The 25,268-nt window shown below is 43.6% G+C and overlaps 1 protein-coding gene across 3 annotated transcripts in view; it reads right to left on the bottom strand.

Annotated features, from left to right (window-relative positions):
* Nucleotides 1-25,268, bottom strand: part of LOC146860192 (sulfotransferase 1 family member D1-like) — a 788,090-nt gene that overhangs the window by 456,247 nt on the left and 306,575 nt on the right. The gene's annotated exons all lie outside the window — the stretch shown is intronic.

Below are 25,268 nucleotides of genomic sequence, written 5' to 3'. Positions count from 1 at the left end.
TATCAAGGAATGCTCTGTGTCATAATAGATGACATAGAGTTGAACACATCCATAGAGTTGAGCAGCAAACTACAACATCTCTTTTCTTTACCACAAATAGATCCAAATGTATATAACATACAGAGTTTATCCTGCTAAGACATCATTAGGAAAATAAGTATATGTAACAACTGTATTATATCGCTAAAGAAACATACAAAGAATATACAAGGTTATACAAAAAAGAACCAGCAGCAAATAATAAATTGTAAGATCAAAAAGAAAAAACTACTAAGAAAATGTATAATGCACATAAGATCTAATTCAACCAAAACACATGTTCTCACAAAATTGAATTCAACCTAACACAATCTACTACCATGTAAAACGTTTTGGAGGAGTAACCTTCCTGTTAATTTCACGTGGTTCTTTAGGCTGCTCTGGATTCTTAATGCTAGTTTCCTCCTGTTGACCAGTCATTTTCCTCAAAATATGTTCATGTACTTTATAAACACTAGACATGTTCCCCCAATCCTTTTTGCTAACTCTTTTTGCATAACACGTCACAGCATCTACTTTTGCAGGTGGCCCAAATTTAGACAATTCTACTGTTGCTTCATTGTTTTTCCTAAAACTCTCTTGTTCTCTCTTGCACTTAACTTTACATTCAGCCTCAACAGCAGGTGAAACATGCAAACCCCACTTTTTCATCCAAGTAGGACACATTTTAAAAGTTGTCACTCTCACCCTCAGAATTTCAAATGGGCTCTACTTATACACATGATTAAGCGTGGTGCGATGCTCCCACACCATCCTTTGAATAGCTCTTACAACCTCCATCCTGTGGGTTACAACCCACTGTATACATTCAACTAACATGCTGTTCATGCACTCTAAAACTATTCGCTTGAGGGTGGTACAATGCTTTTCTACAATGTAAAGTTATGATTGTTTGAAGAATTCATTTGTTTATTTTGACACAAATTGGACACTATTACCTCACACAATTTCTTTAGGAAATCCTTCCTTTGTAAAGATATTTTAAAATAATGTTATGACACCCTCTGTGCTAGAATCAGTTAATCAGACAATCAATAAAACTTTACTTGATCAAATATGCGACCACATAAGCTCAGAGAAAAGACATTTTATATACAGCTGAATATAAAAACTTAAGACATACTATTAGATACCATTTAAAATCATAAAATCTCACAGCACCAGTATAAATTCATAATACAAATGTTTTTCTCTGACTCAGCAATATATATATCAAAAGAATGGTAAAAATATAATCAAACATCAGATCAAAACAAATCATGAGACCTCACAACGCCAATTTAACTTCAGGATGAGTACCTTTGTCTCAGAGCCTGAATTATAATATTTAAAACAGCAAAACAGATCACTGGGGACTTTAAGAGCTGCAGGAAAGTCAAGCCTTCAAGATTTGAATAAAAAAGACTTCTTTTTAAGGATTGGTAATGAGTATCTGAATCTATAGGCTACGTAAATTGGGCAGAATAACATAACATAAAGTGCTTAGTAGTTTGGCAGGAAATCACTTCACAATGGCAAGGTGGAAAGCAGATGAACCATGAACCGGTGGTTGGGAATGCCCCTAAATGATGATTCATATGAAAAATTGAAAGATAAAATCTATATTAGGGAGTTCTAATCCACAAAAGATAGGGCTCCATGCCAGAACACGTGGAAAGAGCAAGGGGCATATGTATCAAACCCTTTTCCCGTTCGCAAACGGGCCGATTCTCATAATCGGCCCGTTTGTGAACGGGAAAAGGGCTTTTGGGATGTATCATGCCAAAAGGACATTGCAAATTAGAGAATCGCAAAATTTGCGATTCTCTATTTTGTGATTACATTTAAGGAATCGCAAATTGCGATTCCTTAAATGCAATGTATGAAGCCTAGAAAAATTGCAATTTGGCCGTAAGAAATCGCAAATTACCACCAACTTCAAGTTGGTGTTAATTTGCGATTTCATTGAAAAATGCACTTTTTGGCATTTTGGCATTTTTCAAAGTGCCATGTGACGCACAGACATGCCCTTAGGGCATGTATGTGCGCCACATGTGCATACATACATATTTCAGGGGTGCAACAGTGTGTCCGAATCGCAAAATGAGAATGTCTTCCCATTCATTCCAATGGGCCTCCTAGCCCATATGAATGAATGGGAAGGTTTTCCTTAATTGCGATTAGCAATTTGCTAATCGCAATTAAGGAATGCCAAGCAATCGCAAAACATTTGCGAATTTTTTTTACATCCCGTTTTGCAATTCTCAAATAGCGATTCTCTAAAAATCGCTATTTGAGAATTGCAAAAACGGAACTTGATACATATGCCCCCTAGGTACTGTTGGACTGTTATCATGTCATTGAGTTTTTCCATTCTTAGCTTTTCCTTGCATTCTAAGAACTGTGACTTAATCTATGCCTTGGTAAGACTGGTAATGTTTCCTGTGTTTGCCCATAGATTGCCAGCTCCAAATCTTGTAGGGATAATTTGACATAATTTAATCATGAAATGGACTGTGCATTGCTTTGTATATTCAGTATTCCATAATATCCGGAGATAGCCATATTTTGACCCACAGTATTATAGGAGCTAGTCTCATCATATCTTCCAGGTAACCTAGACCCATTTCATTATATGTGATCAGGCCAGTAATGGATCTAGGGAGTACTAAAAGCTTGGACAGAAATTTATTCTCCATTGTCCGTAAAGACTACACGGGGCGTACCTCCATACTCCCGCTCCATATGTGACCACTGACAGACACTTGCTTTGATATCACATCACTATTTCTTTCGGGGTTTCTGTCCCAATTTTTTTTACCAATTCTGTAAAATACCTCACAAGCTGCTTCGGTAAGTTGGACTTCTGATTTACCAGACTTTCCCAGGTCAGGTTAGCTGTAAATAAAATAGATGTTTTCATTATTGGCGTTCCTCCCACCAAAAACCTCCTAGAGAGGTACATAAGCATGGTCAAAACCCATATTGGAGCTTTTTAAATTTGGCACTCTCATTTGCGCAGGCTTCCAGTTTCCCCAGTATCACTCTCCTAAAACTACATGCAGTAGAATCGATGAGAAAAATGGGCTGGTAATTTGCTGGGTCGTTTTTTTTCGCCTTCAGTATAAATGAGAATTGTCACCTATTCCTACCTAAAGTCAACCGGTCGACTCATGACAAGAGCTCTAAAGGGATTTGTTAAAAATGGTGCCCAGAGTTCAAGATTATACTTAAAAAGCTCAACAGTAACTGCATCTGGGCCTGAAACGTTTCCCGAAGCTGTGCTCGTAATAGTTTTTCGGACATCCTCAATTGAAATTGAATTACTAAGAGTCACCAAATCCTTGCAATTAAATACAGCATCTTGCAAAACCACAAGAGACTCCTCCCCTGGCTCAGCAGTGGATATTTTAGAGAAATAGGAAGCCCAGTCTTGCTCTAAAAAAAGACAGTTAGTTCCTGAGGGTGATTAACCAGTGTAAAAAAGACGATTTACTGTCTTCTTGAAAGCCTTGTTATCTTTGGTTGAGGCCACGCGTTTCAGATCTTCCAATGCCTGGGTTCATATCTCTTGTACTCTCTTGGTTTCATTTTCCAAGCGTAACAGTGTAACTACTCCTCGCTTCTCTAACTTCCACAGGATCACAGGGCACTTTATTAGTTACTTCACTCAGGACTTTGAGAGCCTTAGTACAGTCTTTATTAAACTAGGAGTTTACTGAACTAGGAGTTTACTGAGTGGGCCTTCAATAGTTTAACCATGGTTAACAACCTTACAATGAAAGTGCAGATGTTCTCAAACTTATCCCAAATTAGTTAAGATTAGTATCAAACAGAAGTTCCCACCATTTACTATAGCAATCATCCACTACCACAGCATATTTATACTTATTGGTCAAAATGTGAAATTGCCAAATAAAATCCACAGCAAGTTTCATCCATGGCCCATCTGGAAATCCACTACCTGACATGGAGGTTTTGATTACCTTATCACAAGGGCAGTATGTCATAGATATTTCATTGTCCATTGACTGCCATAAAAATCTTTCAGAATCTTCCTTTTTGTGATAGTCTGCCCCAAATGACCTTCATGCCCTAATTGAACAATGTGTCCCCTCAACCTCTCTGGTACAATGATCTGTCACCTCACATAATCATATTTCCTTCCTCTAATGTCAGCTCATCAGAAATTTTTGCAAATGGCTGTATTTTTGTGGTTAGATTATTTTCTTTCGCCATCCCTGTACAATGGCCCCGATTCATAGAACTAACTTAAGACAAAATCCTAAACTTACTACCATTTTTTTATTCACAGAAGGCACTTCCTCATTTTGGTATTCACAGAAGACACTTACTCATTTCGGTATTCACAGAAGTTAGGAGTCCTAACTTTAGGACTCCTAAGTGCCTTCTGTGAATACTGAAAGTCTTAAAATTAGGATTTTTCTCAGTTTAGGAGTAGTAAAGTTAGGACTCCTAATTTTACTACTCCTAAACTGAGAAAAATCCTAATTTTAAGACTTTCGGTATTCACAGAAGGCATTTAGGAGTCCTAAAGGTAGGAGTCCTAACTTTACTACTACTAAACTGAGAAAAATCTAATTTCAAGACTTTCGGTATTCACAGAAGGCATTTAGGAGTCCTAAAGTTAGGACTCCTAACTTCTGTGAATACCGAAATGAGTAGGTGCCTTCTTTGAATACCAAAATGAGTAAGTGCTGTCTGTGAATACCAAAATGGTAGTAAGTTTAGGATTTTGTCTTAAGTTAGTTCTGTGAATCGGGCCCAATATGTTTACCTACAATACTAAGCACTTTATCTGACCTCAACTCGTCAATCCATTCTTTTTTTAAAACCCTATATGAGATCTGCTGCAACCAAACACTCCTCATCATCATCAGGCAAACACTGATGACTCCCCTACTGTGTCAGCGGAGACTTGAACAAATAATCTGCACAAATGCTCCCCCTGGATGTGTTATACTTTGAAATTGTATTGGAGGAGTCCAGCCACCCTGCAAAGTACATGGAGGGGCCCCCCTCCAGAGTCGGTCAGGAGCTCTCAGGCCAGAGTACTGTGCTGATGGGGCACCCTAGATCTTGGGGACCCCCCCAGCACTGCTGGGGCTATGGAGGCCTAAGTTACGCCACTGCACTCTGCTACCAATTTTTGTTGTATCTCAAAGCTTTCACACTCAGACTGAGATAGTGAGTAGGTACCCATTGCTGTTTCATGGTTTAGGAAGACTCAAGAGAATTAAAGTGCCACTTCTTATCAATGAGAACATGCGCCCTGTTGCGCAACAACATCAAAGAATTACCATTCATGTGCAGGAAGCTGTTGAGAAAGAACTAGAGACACTGTTGAAGCATGACATAATTGAACGCTCAACTGATCCTACGCCATGGGTTTCACCCATAGTGGTAGTGCCAAAAAAGGACAGTGGACGTGCCATGCGCATTTGCATTTACAGGTCCCAGGCCAATAAAGCAATCAAGAGAGAAAGACATCCTGGTTCTCACATTGTGTACATGATCATGCAATTGAATGAAGCCAAAGTCTTCTCCAGTCTCAATTTGAACAAGGGATACCACCAACTCGAGCTAGAAGAGAATTCCATGTACATTCATGCTTTTTTAGCTCATAATGCTTTGTTCAGATACAAAAGACTACGTTTTGGAATGTCTTCAGTTGCAGAAATATTTCAACCTGTCACACATGCTTTTAGTTACAGTGATAACATTTTGGGACACAACAAAGCTCTACAAAGGTGTGCCAGTTGCTTGCTGATGCAGGTCTCACACTGAATGCAGCAAAGTGTGAGTTTCACAAAAATAAACTGAGGTTCTTTGGGCACATATTTTCGGAGGGAGGAATGACTCCTGACCTGGATAAGGTGTAAGCAATGTCATCTACTTGCCCCCTACAAGATGTAAGTATGCAATCCTTCTTAGGCATGGGCAGTTATTTCTCAAGGTGCAATTGTGACTTTGCTACAGTGAGTGTCCCATTAAGAGACTTGATCAAGTGAAATGTCCCATTCCAGTGAATCCCTGAATGTGATCACAGTTTCAAAAGAATAAAATATATGATTGAAAATGCAACTGAAATGGCCTACTTTGACCCCAAATTCCATACTGAGAACACAGTAGATGCGAGCCTGGTGGGGCTGAGAGTTACTCTTGCTCAACATAATAGTCATACGAATGCTAAGAGACACATTGTGGCCTGTGCTAGTCGTAGTATGTCTGAACTGAACGTGCCTACTCTCAGCCAGAGAAGGAGCGTCTGTCTGTGGTGTGGCCCTGAGAACATTTTCAAGTGATTTCGTATGGAAAACATTTCATCATGCTCACCATCTTTGGAAACCCAAAGGCAAAGATGCCTCCTTGCATTGAGAGGTGGGGATTGCAACTGCAAGAATATAATTACTAAATTGTACATAAGCTGGGAAAATATAATTGCTCTGCTGATTACTTTTCACGAGTGCCTCTAACGCACCATAGTTCAACATCCAAAGTGACTCGGGAGTATGTTAACTTTATTATGAAGTCTAGTACACCAGCAGCTCTATCAGTTGAACAGATTATCGCTCCCACCAACACAGACAAGAACATGCTCTTACTCAAAGACCCCATTTCAACTCTTTTGTGGAAGAAAAGTTTGTGACGATTAGCTGATGATGTTGAATTTCAGAAATGTAAAAATCTAGAAGGTGAATTATCCATCACTCAAGAAAAAATTGTGTTGAGAGGCTCGAGAATTGTCACACCTGAGAGCCTAAGACAAAAAGTCATTGAGGTCACTCATAAAGAAGATTTGACATTGCAGCCTCCAAAAGAGCCCTGAGGGTTCAAGTGTGGTTCCCTCGCTTCGATGAACAAGTCGAGAAAGAACTGAAAGTGTGTCATCTCTGTAATTGCCTATCCCCCACAATGACAAAGCATCCATTACCTTTGCCTGACCTTCCTGCACATACCTGGGAGAGAGTGGCAATTGATTTCTTTGGACCCCTGGAGAAAGGACATCCTCTCATGATGACCCAAATGAATACTTATGTTTTCCTTTGGTGGAAGACCTATCCTCGACAACCCATGACAAAGTCATCCAGTGCCTTGATAACATCTTCTTTGCAACTTGGGGTATACCAGCTATTCTCAAAACAGACAATGGTCCACCATTTAATAGCAAGAAGTTCAAAGAGTTTCTGAGTAGACTCAACATCAAGCATTAAAAGAGCACACCTCTCTGGCCTCAGGCCAATGGTGTTGTCGAACAATTTAGTGGGTACCCTTAAAAGAATAATTCAGTGAGCATCGCTGGGAAAATTGATCTGAAACAAGCCATGTGTCAAGTTCTTACTGCCTAACAGACAACCCCTCAGTTCACCACTTGTGAGAGACCTGCCACCATGTTATTTGAGAGATGCATAGAAACTAAGCTATCACAGTGGACATTAGACCAATCAACAAATGCTGACAAGGTTCGTGTCATGGACACTTCTCAAAAATGCAAAATGATAACCTATGCTGATCAGTGCTGATGTCCCCATGAAACAGTCTTCAATAGAGGAAACTTGGTGCGGGTCAAACAGAAATGGAAGCAGAAAACAGACCTTCTGCTTGGTATTGACCCACTGGAAGTTGTAAAGACCAAAGGACACATGGGGACTTCAAGGCGTCCCGGAAAGTCCATCTCAAGGGATTTTCCACACTTTAGACATTTGAAACGGGTGTTAACTCACTCCTGAGACCATGAGTAAGGTAAATTTACCTGAATGTCAAGGTCAATTTCCTGGGCTAATATTCCATGTACCACTCAACTACCTTATACTACTCAATCTGGCCGACGAGTGCAAGCATCCAGACGACTCATTGAGGAAATATGATGTTGATTTTGTTTGTACTTTTTATTTAAAAAAAGAGAGATATAAAGTCTTGATGTTATGAGGATTAGGCCCCTAGCAGTCCTGAGAGGACTTCAGACAGGAATAACATAAGCTGCTGGGAGGTGTTAAGGTGTGGCAATTAAAATCATGATGTAATGAGTACCATAGGGGAGTGTGTGATTGCATGCTGAAGAAGATACCTGCCACAGAGCTCTATGTGTGGCGTGTTTCATTTGCGTGCTCCAGGGCTGGGCAGGACGCAGCAGTGTATATTTAACATTGTGTGTTTTACATGAAGTATTGCTGATGGTGTTTACTCTTATGAGCGGGTCACATTCTGGAATAGAACAGTTGCTGGCACTAGGTTGCAAGGATGTCAGTTGCATCCGGTGTGCTTGGTGATCGGTTCCTCTCTTGTCGTGGACAATTTACATTGGGAAAAATGTCTTCACCTCACCTGGCTCATTACCACAAATTGGCAACGAGGAGACCATGGTGCTGTCTGACTCACCGACCAAGCTATGGCAACAACTGATGCTAGACCCGTGACTTAGCACTATAATAGCCAAAGACACACAATTGATGGATGGAATGCAGAACAAATCTAAACGTTCACCCCCAGTCAAGAGATCTGGGTTAAATCCATAATTCTCTTGCTCACCATGCCACCCCAGTTTAGACCTGGCCATATGCAAATCAGTCTTATATGGTTGGGTTCGAACTGGAATGGCATGGTGAGCAAAAAAACGATGGATTTAGGCCCAGATCTCTGTACTAAGATGAATGTATGACATTGTTCTGCATTCTGTCCATCAACTGTTGCTTTTGCATTTGTCACCCCGAGTGGGACGGGTATGACCAGACGTGGGTCCCGTCCCCTCCATGCCACTGGAATCAAGCTATCCTTGCTGAAGAGGTGTGAAACCCCGGAAATGGTCCTAGGATGCTTGTTTACAGTGCAAGGAGGACCTGGCTTGGCAGTTCGGGCTGGACTGTTCCTATGAGGCCCAGGGTCAAGACTGATTTGCATATGGCTGGGTTCAAACTGGAATGGCATGGTGAGCAAAAACACGATGGATTTAGGCCCGGATCTCTGTACTGGGGTGAATGTATGACATTGTTCTGCATTCTGTCCATCAACTGTTGCTTTTGCATTTGTCACCCCGAGTGGGACGGATATGACCAGACGTGGGTCCCGTCCCCTCCATGCCACTGGAATCAAGCTATCCTGGCTGAAGAGGGGTGAAACCCCGAAACCGGTCCTAGGATGCTTGTTTCCAGTCCAGGGAGGACCTGGTTTGGCAGTTCGGGCGGGACTGTTCCCATGAGGCACAGGGTCAAGACTGATTTGCATATGGCTGGGTTCAAACTGGAATGGCATGGTGAGCAAAAAAACGATGGATTTAGGCCCAGATCTCTGTACTGGGGTGAATGTACGACATTGTTCTGCATTCTGTCCATCAACTATTGTTTTTGTATTAGCACAGTACTAGCCCTGTGCTCAGGCACAGTACCAACACTGTGCTCAACCTGAAACATAGCTGGTAAGCTGCTGTCTTAACAGGCACACGTCCTGTAATAACAATTTTTGCACCCATTTGAAGCTTGGTGCGAACTGCAATATACGGTAGGCCGACAAGCTTCACTTTCGCTGTTGACGTGCGCAGACCAGACACTCTTCCACGTGTACACAGAACAAGCTGGAGTGCGCTAGTCAACCATTCTTCGGTGCACTTGGAAAAACACGTGTCCCAATGTTGACGCACTCCACCTATTACATACGCTGCAGTACAATTGATGACCATGTTAGCCACGTGTTTACATTCAACAACATAGCGATGTGGACGCAAACACTTTTGGGTCATTTTCTGAATTTCTTTGTCTAATTTATTAGCACATTGCAGAACAAAGTGGATTAGAGCAGCATTTGGGCTATTTTAAATATTTTCAGTGTGATTTGTCCATAGTTGAGCTGTCATCAACACATACTGGTAAAATTGTGCAGCCTTTGCAAAAAGCACCAGACACTTGTTTAATTGTAGATTTTAGTGCCATATCTGTAGGTATTTTACACTTTTTAAATATTTGCCTTAAAAATGTGTGTGGCACTAATAACGTCAGTTAGTCGTGGCTTCAGTACATCAATTTGTTCAGCCACCTCCTTTTTTAGAACAACCATGAAAGCCCCAATCAAATTGAAACTATGGTTACAAATGGTTGAAAATTATATGGTAGCCATTGATGATGTGAACCTATAGACTTTTTCTCAGTGAAATTACTCTCCCTCCCTCGCAGCTCCACCATTAAGTGAGGCCTTCCACCGAGCCTCTGCACTCACGACTGTTGGTGTTTGAGGCCCTCCTCCACCCGCAGGTTTTTCCTGTGCCTCATCCCTTGTGGTCCAGTGGACCTCTGTCCCCTTCCTCTCGCTCCACTCTCCTCTACGTTTTCACTCATTTTTTACCCTCTTTTTAATCTTTCTTTCTGCACTTTTCTCCTTTCTGCTCTCTTTTGCTTTCTGCATATCCCTCTTTTATTTATCCCTTTTTCCTCCTTATTCCTATTTCCCACTCATTTTCCCCACCGCTGCTGCCCCCGCAGCCCCTCCCCCCCAGCACGACCGGCTCAATCCAGCTCCCCTCCCAGCTCGCCCCTCGCAGCTGTCCAACCCACCCCGACCCCTACTTAATGGCTGTCGCTGCGAGGACAGGGGAGTAAGACCACTGACTCCTTGTCAGTGAAATTGCTCTCCCTCCCTCATAGCTCCACCGTTAAGTGAGGCCTTCCCCCGAGCCCCTGCACTCACTAGTGTTGGTGTTCGAGCCCTCCTCCACCCGCAGGTTTTTCCTGCGCCTCATCCCTGGTGGTCCAGTGGACCTCTGTCTCCTTTCTCTTGCTCCGCTCTCCTCTCCGTTTTTCACTCATTTGTTCACCCTTTTTTTAATCTTTCTTTCGGCAGTTTTCTGCTCTCTTTTGCTTTCTGCTTATCAGCCTTTTTTTATCCCTTTTTCCTCCTTATTCTTCCTCCGTGCCCATTTTCCACGCCGCTGCTGCCCCCGTGGCCCCTCCATCCAGCGCTATCGGCCCAATCCAGCTCCGCTCCCGCCTCCAAGCTGTCCAGCCCTCCCTGACCCCTACTTGATGGTGGCCGATGCATGGCCGCGCCAAAGGCAAGCCTGTCTCCGCCTGTCTGCCACCTGACCACGACCAGCACCAGGAACCCTGGACCTCTGCCCCGCCAACGCTACGACCCAGCGACACTCCACACACTCAACCCTGGCCGCAACAATAACTGCAAGCTAACCTCACCAGCCGACACCCACGGACCCTTCAGCTGTCACTGCTACCGGCACACCTGCAGCACTGCCATATACACGGATCCAGCACAACCCGCCCACAAGAACACAACTGAACCGAAGACCCTGCATTGCATCCTCCTCAAAGTCCGATCCCACCACAAACACTCCACCGAAATCTGGGACCTCCTCAACAGCACCACCCTGGATGTAGCATTCTTCACCGAGACCTGGAGCAACACCACTTCGGGGCCGGACATCACCATCACCATTCCCCCAAGGATACAAGATCTCCAGGAAGGACCTCACCACCCGCCTTGGAGGAGGAATCGCCATCGTCCACAAATCCACCCTCCACCTGAGCACACTCCCCGACGAGCACACAGACCTGATGGAACACTTTCACTTCAAGATTCTGGCCAGCCTCACCTCCACCTTCAGAGGAACACTGATCTACCGACCCCCTGGACCCTGCAGACCATTCGCCAACTCCATCACGGATATCATCTCCCCGCAGGCCATCGCATCCACCAACTACACCCTACTGGCAGACCTCAACTTCCACCTCGACATCCAACTGGACCCCAAAACCGCACCCCTCCTGTACAACCTCCACAACGTTGGACTTCGCCAGATCGTGACCGAGCCCACGCACTCAGCAGGAAACACCCTCGACCCCCTTCTTCACAATAGGAAACTCCATCCCTTTCAGCCATACCACCGAATTCCCATGGACAGACCACTTCACCTTCAAAACACCCACCATCCACAGACACCAGCACCTGCCCCCACGAAGAAACTGGACCAAAATCACGGACGACCAGCTCACCTTCTCACTCAACAATTCCACCCCAACCATTACGGAAAACGATGACCCCCAACACCGCAGCCCGAACCCAGCATAGATGGATCTCGGACAGCGCCAACACCATAGCCCCCCTCAAGAAAACACCCGTGCCAAGAATGCTAGATGGTTTACCACTGAACTTCGAGAGTCCAGACGCACCTGCCGCCACATCCAAAAGGCCTGGAGGAACACCACAGAAGCCCACAACAACTTCAGAACGGCCACCAACGCCCACCACCAACTCATCAGAGAAACAAGGAAAAAAGCGATTGAAGACAGAATCTCCACCCACGTGCACAACAGCTAGGAACTCTTCAACATCATCAAGAAGTTCGCCCAACCCACTAGCGAGTCCACTGACATCCCTCACTCACAAGACCTCTGCGACAAACTCAGCACCTTTTTCCACATCAAAATCAAGAGCATGTATGACAACTTCAACAAAGACAACCAACACACTGAACCCTCACCATCCACCCCGACACCCGCAAACCAGCGATTGACAACTGGACAGCCCTTACCACCAAAGATACACTGAAGACAATGAAGTCAATCCACTCAGGGGCCCCCACGGACCCGTGCCCCCACCACATCTTCCACAGAGCCACCAACACCATCATACCCATGCTCTGCCACACCATCAACCACTCCCTGGCGACCACCTCATTCCTCGACGACAGGAAACATGCCAAGGTCAACCGCACCCTGAAGAAATCCTCGGTGGACCCCACCGACCTCAAAAACTACAGACCCATCTCACTGCTCCCTTTCCCAGCGAAAGTCATATAGAAAGCCATCAACAGTCAACTTGCCACATTCATCGAAGAGCACAACATTCTCGACTCCTCCCAATCCGGAATCAGAAGAAACCACAATTCGGAAACTGCCCTCCTCACCGCAACAGATGACATCCGCACACTACTGGACATAGGAAAAACAGTAGCCCCCATCCTCCTCGACCTCTCAGCGGCATTCAACACAGTGTCTCACCGCACCTTAATACGCAGACTCCATGACGCAGGAATCCAGGACAAGGCCCTCGACTGGATCCGCTCCTTCTTCTCTGGCAGAACGCAGCAGGTCAGACTTCCCCCTTTCCTCTCGGACCCTACACCTACCACCTGTGGAATCCCCCAGGGCTCCTCCCTTAGCCCGACACTCTTCAACGTCTACATGGCTCCACTCGCCCCCATTGTCAGAACCTATGGACTCAACATTGTGTTATAGTCAGACGACACCCAACTCATCCTCTCCCTATCCAACAAACCCAACACTGACAGACACAACTTTCAAGAAGTCATGGAAGCCGTCGCTAAATAGATGAAAAACATCTGCATCAACTAAACACCAACAAAACAGAAGTACTCATCATGGACCCAAACCCAGACGCCTGGAGAGACACCTAGTGGCCCCCCACCCTCAGAAACCCACCAAACCCCACGTACCACGCACGCAACCTGGGAATCATCCTGGACTGCGAGCTCAAAGTGGACCGCCAGATCAACTCCATCTCGTCTTCCTGCAGCCACACCCTCCGACTTCTACGTAAGACCTTCAAATGGATCCCCCTCGAAAACAGACCATCACTCACGCCCTGGTCACCAGCAGACCCGACTATGGCATCGCACTCTATGCCGGAATAAACAAAAACCCCACCGGCAAGCTACAGAACATCCAGAACACCGCCGCAAGACTGGTCCTCAACCTGCCAAGTCACTGCCACATCTCCCAGCACCGGCGCACACTCCACTGGCTCCCCGTCGATGTGAGAATCACCTTCAAGATACTCACCCACACACAAAAGGCCCTTCGTGGAACCGGACAAGTATACCTGAACTGCCGACCCAAATTCTACACACCTCAAAGGATCCTACGATCAGCTAACTCTCCTACACCGTGGACCCCCGCACCAGAAAGACCAGATCGGGAGGCCGCTCCTTCTCCTTGCTCGCGGCCAAAACCTGGAATGCCCTTCCTCTCCACCTCAGACAGACATCGCTTCCCATCTGCGCAAGAAACCTCAAAACCTGGCTCTTCGAAAGACCCCCTCCTTGATGGAATGGATCCTGCACCCCCCCCTACTGCTAGCACCTTGAGACCCTTACAGGTGAGTAGTCGTGCTTAACAAATCTCTGATTAATTGATGTATATCTGCTCACAAGTTAGCACTATTGTTTGGCCAGGCAATGCAAGACGTTTTGATAATTTACCAGCTTCACAGGGCAGCTCAGGGTACAATATTTGGGATATATACACCAAAGCAATTGAGAGACTATATACGCAATATTCTGAGGAGCATAGCATTATGTGTGAGTAACACAAATTTATTCAAGTGACAACAACACATGGAGGAAAATATTGAGGAATATGTCTCGGTGTTAGCTTTAACTTGTGAATTTGTGGCCAATGTGGACATGTATATTCATGCCCACTTTGTTTTTAATTGCTATTACAGGAAGATACAAGAAAGGTTTTTGAGCTGTAGAAATACGCCATTGTCAGAAGTTTAATACTTGGCAAAAGGGATTGAACGTTCAGTGGTTTCTTCCAAAGTTTTGCATGCTGATTTTACTTTTAATGCAGTTACAGCCAATGATTCTAATGATCTTGACAAAACTATATGCACATTGAATGCACATGCTAAGTTTAATAAGTCTGTGGGGAAGAACGTGGGTTATTCATCTTACAGATGTGTGTCAAAGATGCAAACAGTAACCAAAAGTGCCCTTTTATTGGAAATTTTTGCCTAGCTTGCAAGAAAATAGTCTCCATCTAGATTGTGTGCAAGAATGGAAGAAGTGTTGTAAAATCAATGTTATTTATGAGACGTGTGCGGAGAAATTGAGTTACATCACATTAATTGAGTTGTCATTTTGTTGCATTGTCAGAGGACATAAAAGGTCCCTTATGTACAGCAAACGTTAGCAATGTACATCACCAAACTGGGGTGGTGTGGTGAGCAAAAGAATGATGGATTCAACCCAGATCCTTGTGACTGGGTGTGAATGTTTGCATTGTACAGCATTCCATCCATCAATTGTTTATTTTTTAATATGTCGCTCTAAGTGGGAAGGGTATGCCCAGACATGGGTCCAGTGCTCGCGACACCATTGGATTCTAGCTAGCCTAGCTATGAACTGACACCGATCCCAGGATGCTCGTTTCTGGTCCAGGGAGGACATGGCTTGGCAGTACGGGCTGGACTGTTCTCACAAGGAACAGGGTCAAGACTGACTTGCATATGGCTGGGTCCAAATGGGGGTGGTGTGGTGAGCAAAAGAATGATGGATTTAACCCAGATCCTTGTGACTGGAGGTGAATATTTGCATTGTCCAGCATTCTGTCCATCATTTGTTTCTTTTGCATATGTCACCCTAAGTGGGACAGGTCTGCCAAGACGTGGGCCCCGTGCTCGCTACACCACTGGATTTAAGCTAGCCTATGTGATGCCCTGAAACCGGTCGCAGGCTGCTTGTTTCTGGTCCAGGGAGAACCTGGCTTGGCAGTTCGGGCTGGACTGTTCCCACAAGGAACAGGGTCAACACTGATTTGCATATGGCTGGGTCCAAACTGAGGTGGTGTGGTGAGCAAAAGAATGATGGATTTTACCTAGATCCTTGTGATTGGGGGTGAATGTTTGCATTGACCAGCATTCCGTCCATCAATTGTTTCTTTTGCATATGTCGTCCTAAATGGGAAGGGTATGCCCAGACGTGGGTCCCATGCTCGCTACACCACTGGATTCAAGCTAGCCTGGCTGATGCCCTGAAACCAGTGCCAGGATGCTTATTTCCGGTCCAGGGAGGGCCTGGCTTGGCAGTTCGGGTTCGACTGTTCCCACAAGGAACAGGGTCAAGACTGATTTGCATATGGCTGGGTCCAAAAAACTGGGGTGGTGAGCAAAGGACGGATGGATTTAACCCAGATCCTTGTGACTGGGGGTGAATGTTTGCACTGTCCATCTTTCTGTCCATCAATTGTTTCTTTTGCAAATGTCACCCTAAGTGGGAAGGGTATGCCCAGACGTGTGTCCTGTGTTCCCTACACCACTGGATTCAAGGTAGCTTGGCTGATGAAGGGTGATGCCCTGAAACCGGTCCCAGGATCCTTGTTTCTGGTCCAGGGAGGTCCTGGCTTTGCAGTTTGGGCTGGACTGATCCCACAAGGAACTGGATCAAGACTGGTTTCCATATGGCTGGGTCCAAACTGGGGTGGTCTGGTGAGCAAAAGAATGATGGATTAAACCCAGATCCTTGTGACTGGGGGTGAATCTTTGCATTGTCCAGCATTCCACCCGTCAATTGTTTCTTTTGCATGTGTCGCCCTAGGTGGGATGGGTTTGCCCAGACCTGTGTCCCATGCTCGCTACACCACTGGATTCAAGCTAGCCTGGCTGATGAACAGTGATGCCCTCAAACCGGTCCCAGGATACTTGTTTCTGGTCCAGGTACGAGCTGGTTGGTAGTTTCGGCTGACAAGGAACAGGGTCAAGACTGATTTGCATATGGCTGGGTCCAAACTGGGGTGGTGTGGTGAGCAAAAAATTGATGAATTCCACCCAGATCCTTGTGACTGGGGGTGAATGTTTGCATTGTCCCTCATTCCGTCCATTAATTGTTTCTTTTACATAAATCTCCAAGTTATGGAAGACACTGGCTCTCCTATTACTATTTTCAGAGATACTATTTTTTACAAGAATTATGGAAACTGGTTTAGCTTAATGCCTATGGATAGCAGTCCAAATGCATTCAGGGAGAAAGATATTGATGTGTTGGGCTATTTTGTATCTGAAATTGAGTGTTTTGGTAGAATTATTTCTAAAAAGGTGTATGTAGCAATCAAAGGTAAGGACATTGCGAGGTGGAGAGACTTAGCCAAAATGGGTCTTTATCTCATACCGAGTGCGGCAAACCTCATAGTGTTGGGAGAATTACCTGTGGCTTGCCTGGAATGTGGGCCTTGGGATGCAAGTGTGGGTCATCTTTTAACAACTTGCTATAAATAGGAACATCATCATTGATTGTCATCCCTTGCCAAAGATACATGACATATTAGCCAATTTGGGGAGGGCAAAAGTGCTTTCAATAATTGATCTATGCTCATCATATCACCAGGTGCCCTTAGTAAAAGAGTGTCAAGAGCTAACTGCATTTTAACTCCATTTGGTGTTTACAACAATGTAAGTCAACTGTTTGGACCTGCGTTAGCAGCTAGTTTTTTTTCAAAGGCTGATGGAAAATCTTTTTGGGGTTGTCAATGGGTCCAGACATACCAAAATGTCATCCTGGATTTTTCCAGAGAGTCTGGAAAAACACAATGCTATTTTAAGAAACTAAATCTAGCTAAAACTGGAATGACTCTGAGGCTTGACAAATTTAAGTTTAGCACTAATGATTTGGAATATCTAGGACACACTATTTTGGTTGAGGGAATCAAACCAAAATGTTGTCTTATTAAAGTGTTTAGATATGCTAATCCTCCCAAGAATAAATGCCCTTTGGTTCTGTTCCGGTTTGGCAGAGTATTATCCCTGGTTTGTGCATGGTTTTGCCAAAACTGTGAATTAGGAGACTTACTCTGAAAGGGAGCTAACTTTGAGTGGTCGTCCACATTAGATGAAGCGTTTAATAATATCAAATAAATGATTGAGGAAGCTTCAGCATTTAATGCTTTTTGGGCAGGTTGCAAGTGCTCTAACATGGTAGATGCCATTCTCCAGGCCCGTTGCTACCATTAGGCAAGGCTAGGCGGCCGCCTAGGACGGCAAAAGGGTGAGGGCGGCAAAAAACTAAACATGCATGCATGCGTGTAATACAGTCCCAGGGTACAGAAGGATCCCTTCAGGACTCAGTGCCCCATTTTGTCGAGGTCAATAATTATCTGTGTTGTTTGGCAGAGTCAGGGGCCCCTCATCACAATCTGTAGGGAGTAGGGGCTGGGCATCTTTTTCTGTCACACCACTGAACGGAGGCCAGACAGCGAGAACCATGTGGATTCCGGCAATGGGGACTCTTTTTCTGTTGATCCCGTCTGCGCCCTGAACAGTGTGCCGACAGCGGGACACAAGAAAAGTGCTGCATATGTTCTCACATGCGTTCAGTATGTGCTGTACCATGAGCTGCAGTCTGGGGGTCGGGAAAGTGATAATGGGATACACCGCCCCCCTGTCCCCCCATCCCACCGTCACTCACATTCAAAGGGCCTCACTTGGAGCACACATGCATTTTTCCAACCTAGATGGAACGAGGGCCTAAAAACATCACTAGGCCGCAGCCTTACCGCACCACAGGGACTGCTGGACCATGCCTGGCTCTTAGAAAACATGTCTCAAGTTGAGTGCTGCCTGCTCTTTGCACCTTTACAGATGTTACACTGCCCTCTGCTGGTAGTGTCTGCCACTGTGAGCCTGTATTACTGTCTTCTGGCCTCTGTACTCTGGTAATGTTTCTTCAGCTGTGCTTCCCCCGTTACTGTCACCTGTCCCTGTGTTAACATTACTGTCGCCATGGGGGCCCACCAGCTCTTCGGGATATTTAATGCAGATTGAAAACCATGCAGCAGAAACGTGTACATAATATGTTGGCACAAAACTCGAAAACCGGTCTGTTTAATTAAAAAACGCAGACATCACTTTTAAAACTACAGATCTCACATGTGGGGGCCTCGTGGTGGTCTCCTTCTTGGAGCAAGCTTTTGGAGATGGTTACAGAGCATGAAAAAACTGACAAGGAGTTTTTTTTCCAGGCTAAGTTAAAATACATCGAGGCTGGTAAAAGGAAGCGCTTGTGTCGTTTGAATGGCATATTAGTATTCTGTCGCACTTTGCACAAGCATTTGCAATGCACTAGGTCTCGCATTTACGTGAGTTTGAGTTATTGGCATTGTAAATGACAATGCCTTTTATTTATGTTTTGGTTTTTAAAACAGAAATAAAAGGCATCATCATTTACAATGCCAATAGCTTAAACTTGCGTAAATGCGAGACCTATTGCATTGCAAATGCTTGAGATCACATGGGGTCTTCCACCTGTTAAGTACCAAGAGTCCTGTGTGCCTCTGTTATTATTGTACAGCTGGTACCGGGCCCGCCCCGAAAAAGATTATCCTGGCATTGCTTGATATCTTGTCTAGGATTAAGCTTGCTCTGTCTCGAGAATCTCGCCCCATAAAGCAGCATACTATGGTTTGGTTTGATTCTGCGTGGGTCTGTGTTTCTGCCTGTGTTGGGTGTGATTGGAGGTGGTAGAGACCAGTAGCCCTACTGTTCTCTCAGCTCAAGCCCATGATAGCATAACTGAGTTCATACCCCTCGGACCAGGCAATAACTTACACAGCTGCAACAATTGACACAGATGACTTACTTTAATACGGATTTGACAGTCCAGACTAGATAGAGAGGCACCAAGCAGGACTCTATTCCCCAACACCTGGATGACGGGGGAGAGAATGATGGTAGTAAAAGGGAGGTGGGAGCATTTTTCAATTCTCGTCTAGGGTAGAGCTGTCTAGCAGATTGCTTGTAACGCATGGTGTTAAGTGATTCGGAGGAAGTGAGCTAGAAACTCATATAGTGTGTGGCAGCATTGATCGATGCTGTAGATGCGAATGCTTTACAAATAACAGAGGCAGAATGGAACAAAGCATGTAGGATGATGAGAAACTACCACAGGTCAAGACATTTATCATTCATGGGTGGCTGGAGAGTAGAAATCTAACAGGTGATCTTAAAGTGTTTTCAAAAGTGTCCGAGGAACTCCCCATCGTAAACAACATGATCATGCATCATGAGTTGTTTGTGCCTCCAGAATTAAGAAGGACTCTGATCCTGTTAGCTCATCAGTTAGAGTTAGGCATTAGCAGAATAATTTAAATGCCCGAAACAACAGTATTGGTGGCCATATTTGGATGCCTAGGTCAGATCTGTTGTTGTTAAGAGTGTCTGTTTTCAGACAAACATTGGGAGATGATGAGTTTCTCATTACAACCTGTTCCCTTCGTCACCTTGGGATAAGGTTGCAATTATTTTTTTGGTCCCTTTTTGGATCTTCCAGCTGACATAAGGTATCTTATCATGTTAGGTCATTACCATTCCGAATGGCTCAACTATTCTTTTGTTAGCATGCCCAGTACTGAGCCCACGATGAAGTTTAAAGATATGTTTTCTCTTTAGAAGGGTCTCCAAAAGAGAACGTTACGAATAACGGTACTCACTTCGTGTCTAACAAAATGTGCAGGTTTTTCAAACTGCATGATGTAAAGCATATAAAGGTCACCCATTTTATTCCCAACTCTAGAATGTCTTGTTGAGAGGGCAAAAGCCAAAAGCCAAAAGCTCTTGCAGAGATTAAACATATTAGCTTTGCCAATGCTTGCAGGATACAAAAGATGAAAAGATGAATGCCAAGCAGCAGTGCTTGCAAGCTTCCTGCAAGCCTGATCAAAAAATCTACAAGTGTGACACGTGTGGAAACTGCAAGTCACTAATTCAGTTTTCACTCTGTTTTCTTTCTAACCTTCAAATGCCATTTCTTGACAATTATCAACCCACAATGCATCAAATTACTGGTACTTCCAAAGACACTTCCGAAGTGTTAGGAATCAAAGTGAGAACAACTGATGGGGGGAAAGGGTTCAGAATTAACGCATCAGTTGATTAAAATGTTGTTCCAAAAGGATATTACCTCTAGAAGTCCTGTAACATGTTTGAGAGACCACCAAGAGCCAAAAAGACATTTTTCAGGGCAAACCAGTCAAGCCCAAAACAGCCCTTTCCCTTTGTGCTGAGTAAACCTTAATTTAAATCTGTCCTCTTGTGTGGTTGCATAGGCCAGGGGCACAAACACTTCCATCTTACATATTTACATTTAGGGTCTAATTTTGATCTTGTTCTGAAGGGCTCCAAACGGGTTTAGCTAAACGCAAATCCGATTTGGAGCCTCTGTTTCCGAACAAATCGTCCCCCTATCCGTACGACCTGATACAATGCAAAGAGGCCGTCCGCGTCAACCCTGAATCAGTCCATCCGAGTCATTTGAAGCCGAATCGTGCAGCTCAGAGGGGCCGGTTACTGAACGAGCGAGTACTATGCCCGAGTCTGACAGCTGTAGCGACTTGGTTTTGCTGGGACGAAACAGCTGAGGGAATCGGACTTTGGGGAGGCCTAGGCAGGCCCACCTTCACCTGGGGCCCTCTGAATTGGGCCTGTGGGGGTACCCATGGGTCCCCCTTTCCATGCATGCACAGTGATGTGGGCACTATGGGGTGCCCGCCACAGGGTGTAGGCTTTTCCCCACCAACCCCTTTTTTGCAATGTGAGTCTGTGTTCACATTGGGTTCACAGGCTCCCATTGAATTCAATGGGAGTCCAAGCGAACCGAGTCTGTAAGCACACAGATGCATCATACTCGTTCATTTGGACTCCTGCTGCGCAATTCGTTCGGAAAGCCTTCCGGAACCAGAGGGCTTACCTAACAAGATCGAAATCGACCCCTTAAAGTTGACACCTTTTGAAACAGTGACCTTTGTAACACATTTTGCTTTCACATCAGTGTACTCAGAAAATAATTACTAATGTGTACATTTCTTTGTAGTATCATTATCATCTCTTAGAACACTCTGTACGAGGTCCCTGGTACTCTGCGCAAAGGATGTCATGGATTGTTGTCTGTTAGGCTACAGCATTGGATGGGTAGAATAAACAAGATGCACCCGTACCAGAGCTCAGGCACTAAATGCATGAATTTAGTTTAATATGTAAACTGCATGAACCCTTGCTTAGGCAGAAGAGCATTAGGACAGGATTGTAATAGTCACTCTGTGCCTGAATATTAGCCTAGCTGATTCCATCCCTATCCTGAGAAGGATGATGGCCTGCTCTACATCAGACCTGGCTGTCAGATGATACACGCACACAGGTAAATGGGGAGTTAAACCACTCAATTGGATCTGGCAGAATTGCCCACCAATGCTCAATAGGCTAGACAGAGCTAGATAGGAGTACCATTATATGTATTCATATGATCTAATGCAATTGTACAGTGGTAGAATTATCCATCTTGTTTATCATTCTTGTCATGCTGGTGACATTGGTCTGCTTCATGCTATTAATCATTGCAGCGCATATATTTTATACAAGATTACAGTTGCCTCAATAAATATTTTAAACAATTCTTATGTACCTCTTTGGGCATGCTTGAGTTACAATCGAAAGGGCAAGATTTGTTTCCATGATCTCCTTGGGGTAATTAGGGTTGTCATGTTCTAAGGTTCCAGTTTAGGGGCCCAGATGGCGCACTGTGAGCTAGTCAGGAATATGGAATATTCTGATGGTGTGTGCGGACTTAGACCCGCAGCTTTTACTGAGAAAGTAGGAACACATTCTTACTGAGAAAATAGGAACCGTACGACATGGGGCCACCAGTGTTCTAGTGTGGGTACTTATTTAATGGGTCTCCTGAGTTTATTCTTAAGATTGCCCAAAGACCCTACTCAACAGTTAATCTATGGTATTACGGATACATCCTCCTCAGCTAAATAGGACTCCCCTATTTCTGCCTGTAGGTTGTTCAAGCTTGAACCTTTAAAAGGATCACCATAGTTGCTTTCTCTGAATTTCATAAATCAACATGGCACACCCAGTAAACATACTAGTAAATAGTAGATGTTCTGTCACACAAATGTTACTGTATCACAGCACTGGGATCCACCCATAGTGCACCCCTAAATATCCCTGTACCATGTGGTAGGCACGGCATGGTACCTGCCACGTAGTGGAAAGATATGAACAGTGTCCCCTTTTTTTGCATTGAAGCGGGTGCTTCAGCCAGCAGCATCCGCTGAAATGCTAAATATATAGGCATTGTGACCGCCGTGGTGGCGGTTGCATTGTAATGCCCACTGTGGGACCACCAAAAGCATGTTGGGCGGTCCCGTTTCCAATACAGTGGCGGGCTGACATAAGTCCACCCGCTATCGTAATCAGCCCCATAGTGTGCAAAAAATATAAAACCACATTAGTAATATCAAAAGGCTTTTTCTGCTAAAACATAGCACCTGAAAGCAGGTATTTGACAGCATTTACCACCTTAGGGTCACAAAAACTATTCTGCCATTTGGAACAAGGGCATAAGAACATCCCAGGTTTGTTTTCAGTCCGTCCGTGTAACAGAAGTATTACTAAGAGAGAACAATGAAGCATTGTCCTATGTCAATAAATGATAGCTTACGGATGATTACAGACGCCAATCTGGTAAAAGTAGATTGCATAATCCTGAGATTTCCTATGGTCGGATACAAATTCAGTTTGAAAAAATGCCTGTGTCAGTAATCTGTTCTCAGAAAAGTGTGCACTTTAATAGCCACGAACCTCAATAAAATGCTACTATTGTATTAGGGTTGCTTTTAGGGTTTCTAAATTTTGTAGAACATACAGGTATCTATTCAGTCAAAATATGGAGGACCTTATTCCGATGTTGGATGACTGGAGTCGTCCGACATCGGTCAGGAACTGCAACCAAAAATCCTCGGTCGTCGGTTACAGACCTGCAAGTAGCATGCGACCGAACCCTGTTCGGTGGCATGCCTATACCTTTCAATGAGAGCATGCATTCTGAATAGAACTTTTTTGTGCTGGAAAGACCAGCACAAAAATGCAGTGGGAAACTGCCATCGTACTCCCTCGACCTGAAAGAGCCAGCCGGGGGAGTACTGAAGGGTTTCCAGATAGCAGACGGGCTCTCTGAACCCGTCATAAGCCATCCGGAAAACCGAGTCGGATTAAATTAGTGTTATGTATTTTAGTTTCTTTTTTAAATGTATGAGATGTATTTCATTGTATAATTATTGTTTATGGTTTTTAATATATGTTTTAAATTTTTAGTAGCTATTAATTTCATATTCATAACATTTTGTGTTTTTTAGTTCTGTAGGGGGTTGTGGGTTTATAGGGGAATATGGTGGGTAGTGATTTAATTATAATAAATGAGTGAATATTTTTTATTAATATTTATTTAATTGAGATTTTATAATGTTAATTGAGTTTATAGGGGTATAAGGTGAGAAGTTATTTATTTTTGATTAATTATTCATATTAATTAATTAATTGATAATTAATTATAGGGATTGTGTTATTAATTGTAGGTGCAGTTGTGAGGTTTACAGAGGTAAAGGGTGGGAAGTAATTTATTTTTAATTAAGTAATAATTAGCTGATAATTAATAATATAATTGATAATTAATTTTCGTAATTTTTAAATTATATGTTTGGAGATGTGGGTAGTCGTTTATCTTTAATTAATTATTACTTAGTTATTAATTAATATTAATTCATTAATAGATAATAAATTACAGTAATTGTGTAAATAATATTTGGTCTGGGTTCTGGGGTTTATAGGGGTAAAGGGTGGGATGCAATTTATTGTAATTAAGTAATAATTAGTTGATAATTAATAATAAATAACTGCTAGTTAATTCTGTTAATTGTTTATTTATATTTTGGGTGGGAATTTATTTTTTTAAATTAATTTTTAATTACCTGCTAATTAATATTAATTAAATAATCAGGGTAATTGTTTAATTATGTGTTTTGTGTGTGGGCTGTGGGGATTATAGGGGTAAAAGATGGGAAGTAAATATTTATGTGTTTTAATGTTTTTTTATTAATAATATTTGTTTGATCGTTAATTAGTTATGTTAATTATCCAAATAATAGTTTTTTTTTATGTTAGATATGGGTTGTGAGATTTGTGGTGTTATAGGGTAGGCAGAAAATAAACTACATTAAGTCAATAATTAATGTTTTTGTTAATGAATAATTTCTAAATAAAAATTGATTACATTTCTCAGACTCAAACAAAGCAATGCCACTGCTGTCGACACGGCACTCGCTGTGCAAACAGTTGAGCAACCACTCACGGTGGCGGACATCCCGACATTGCGCATCTTGGGTAAACTAGCAGTGCCTAGTACACCTAGGCCTACTCAACAAATTCTACATGATGAGGGTATTGAGAGTTCATGCCGAATCCCAAGCCCTTTCAAGCCGCACTCCACCTTTACCCCAATGATGCCGAGGGATGCGATTGACATATACAGTGATGTCATCATTGATGAGCTCAAGGTGCCACACCTCAAAACCAGGAGGCGTGCTACCGGAAAACGCATGCAGAGTCTCAAATACAATGAACTTATGAAAAAACTACAAAGCAATAATGAATTCATC

This window comes from Triturus cristatus, chromosome 3_1 (genome assembly GCF_964204655.1).
Source record: "Triturus cristatus chromosome 3_1, aTriCri1.1, whole genome shotgun sequence".
Taxonomy (NCBI): domain Eukaryota; kingdom Metazoa; phylum Chordata; class Amphibia; order Caudata; family Salamandridae; genus Triturus; species Triturus cristatus.
Note: the sequence above shows the minus strand (reverse complement) of the source record. Positions and strands in the feature narration are given on the sequence as shown.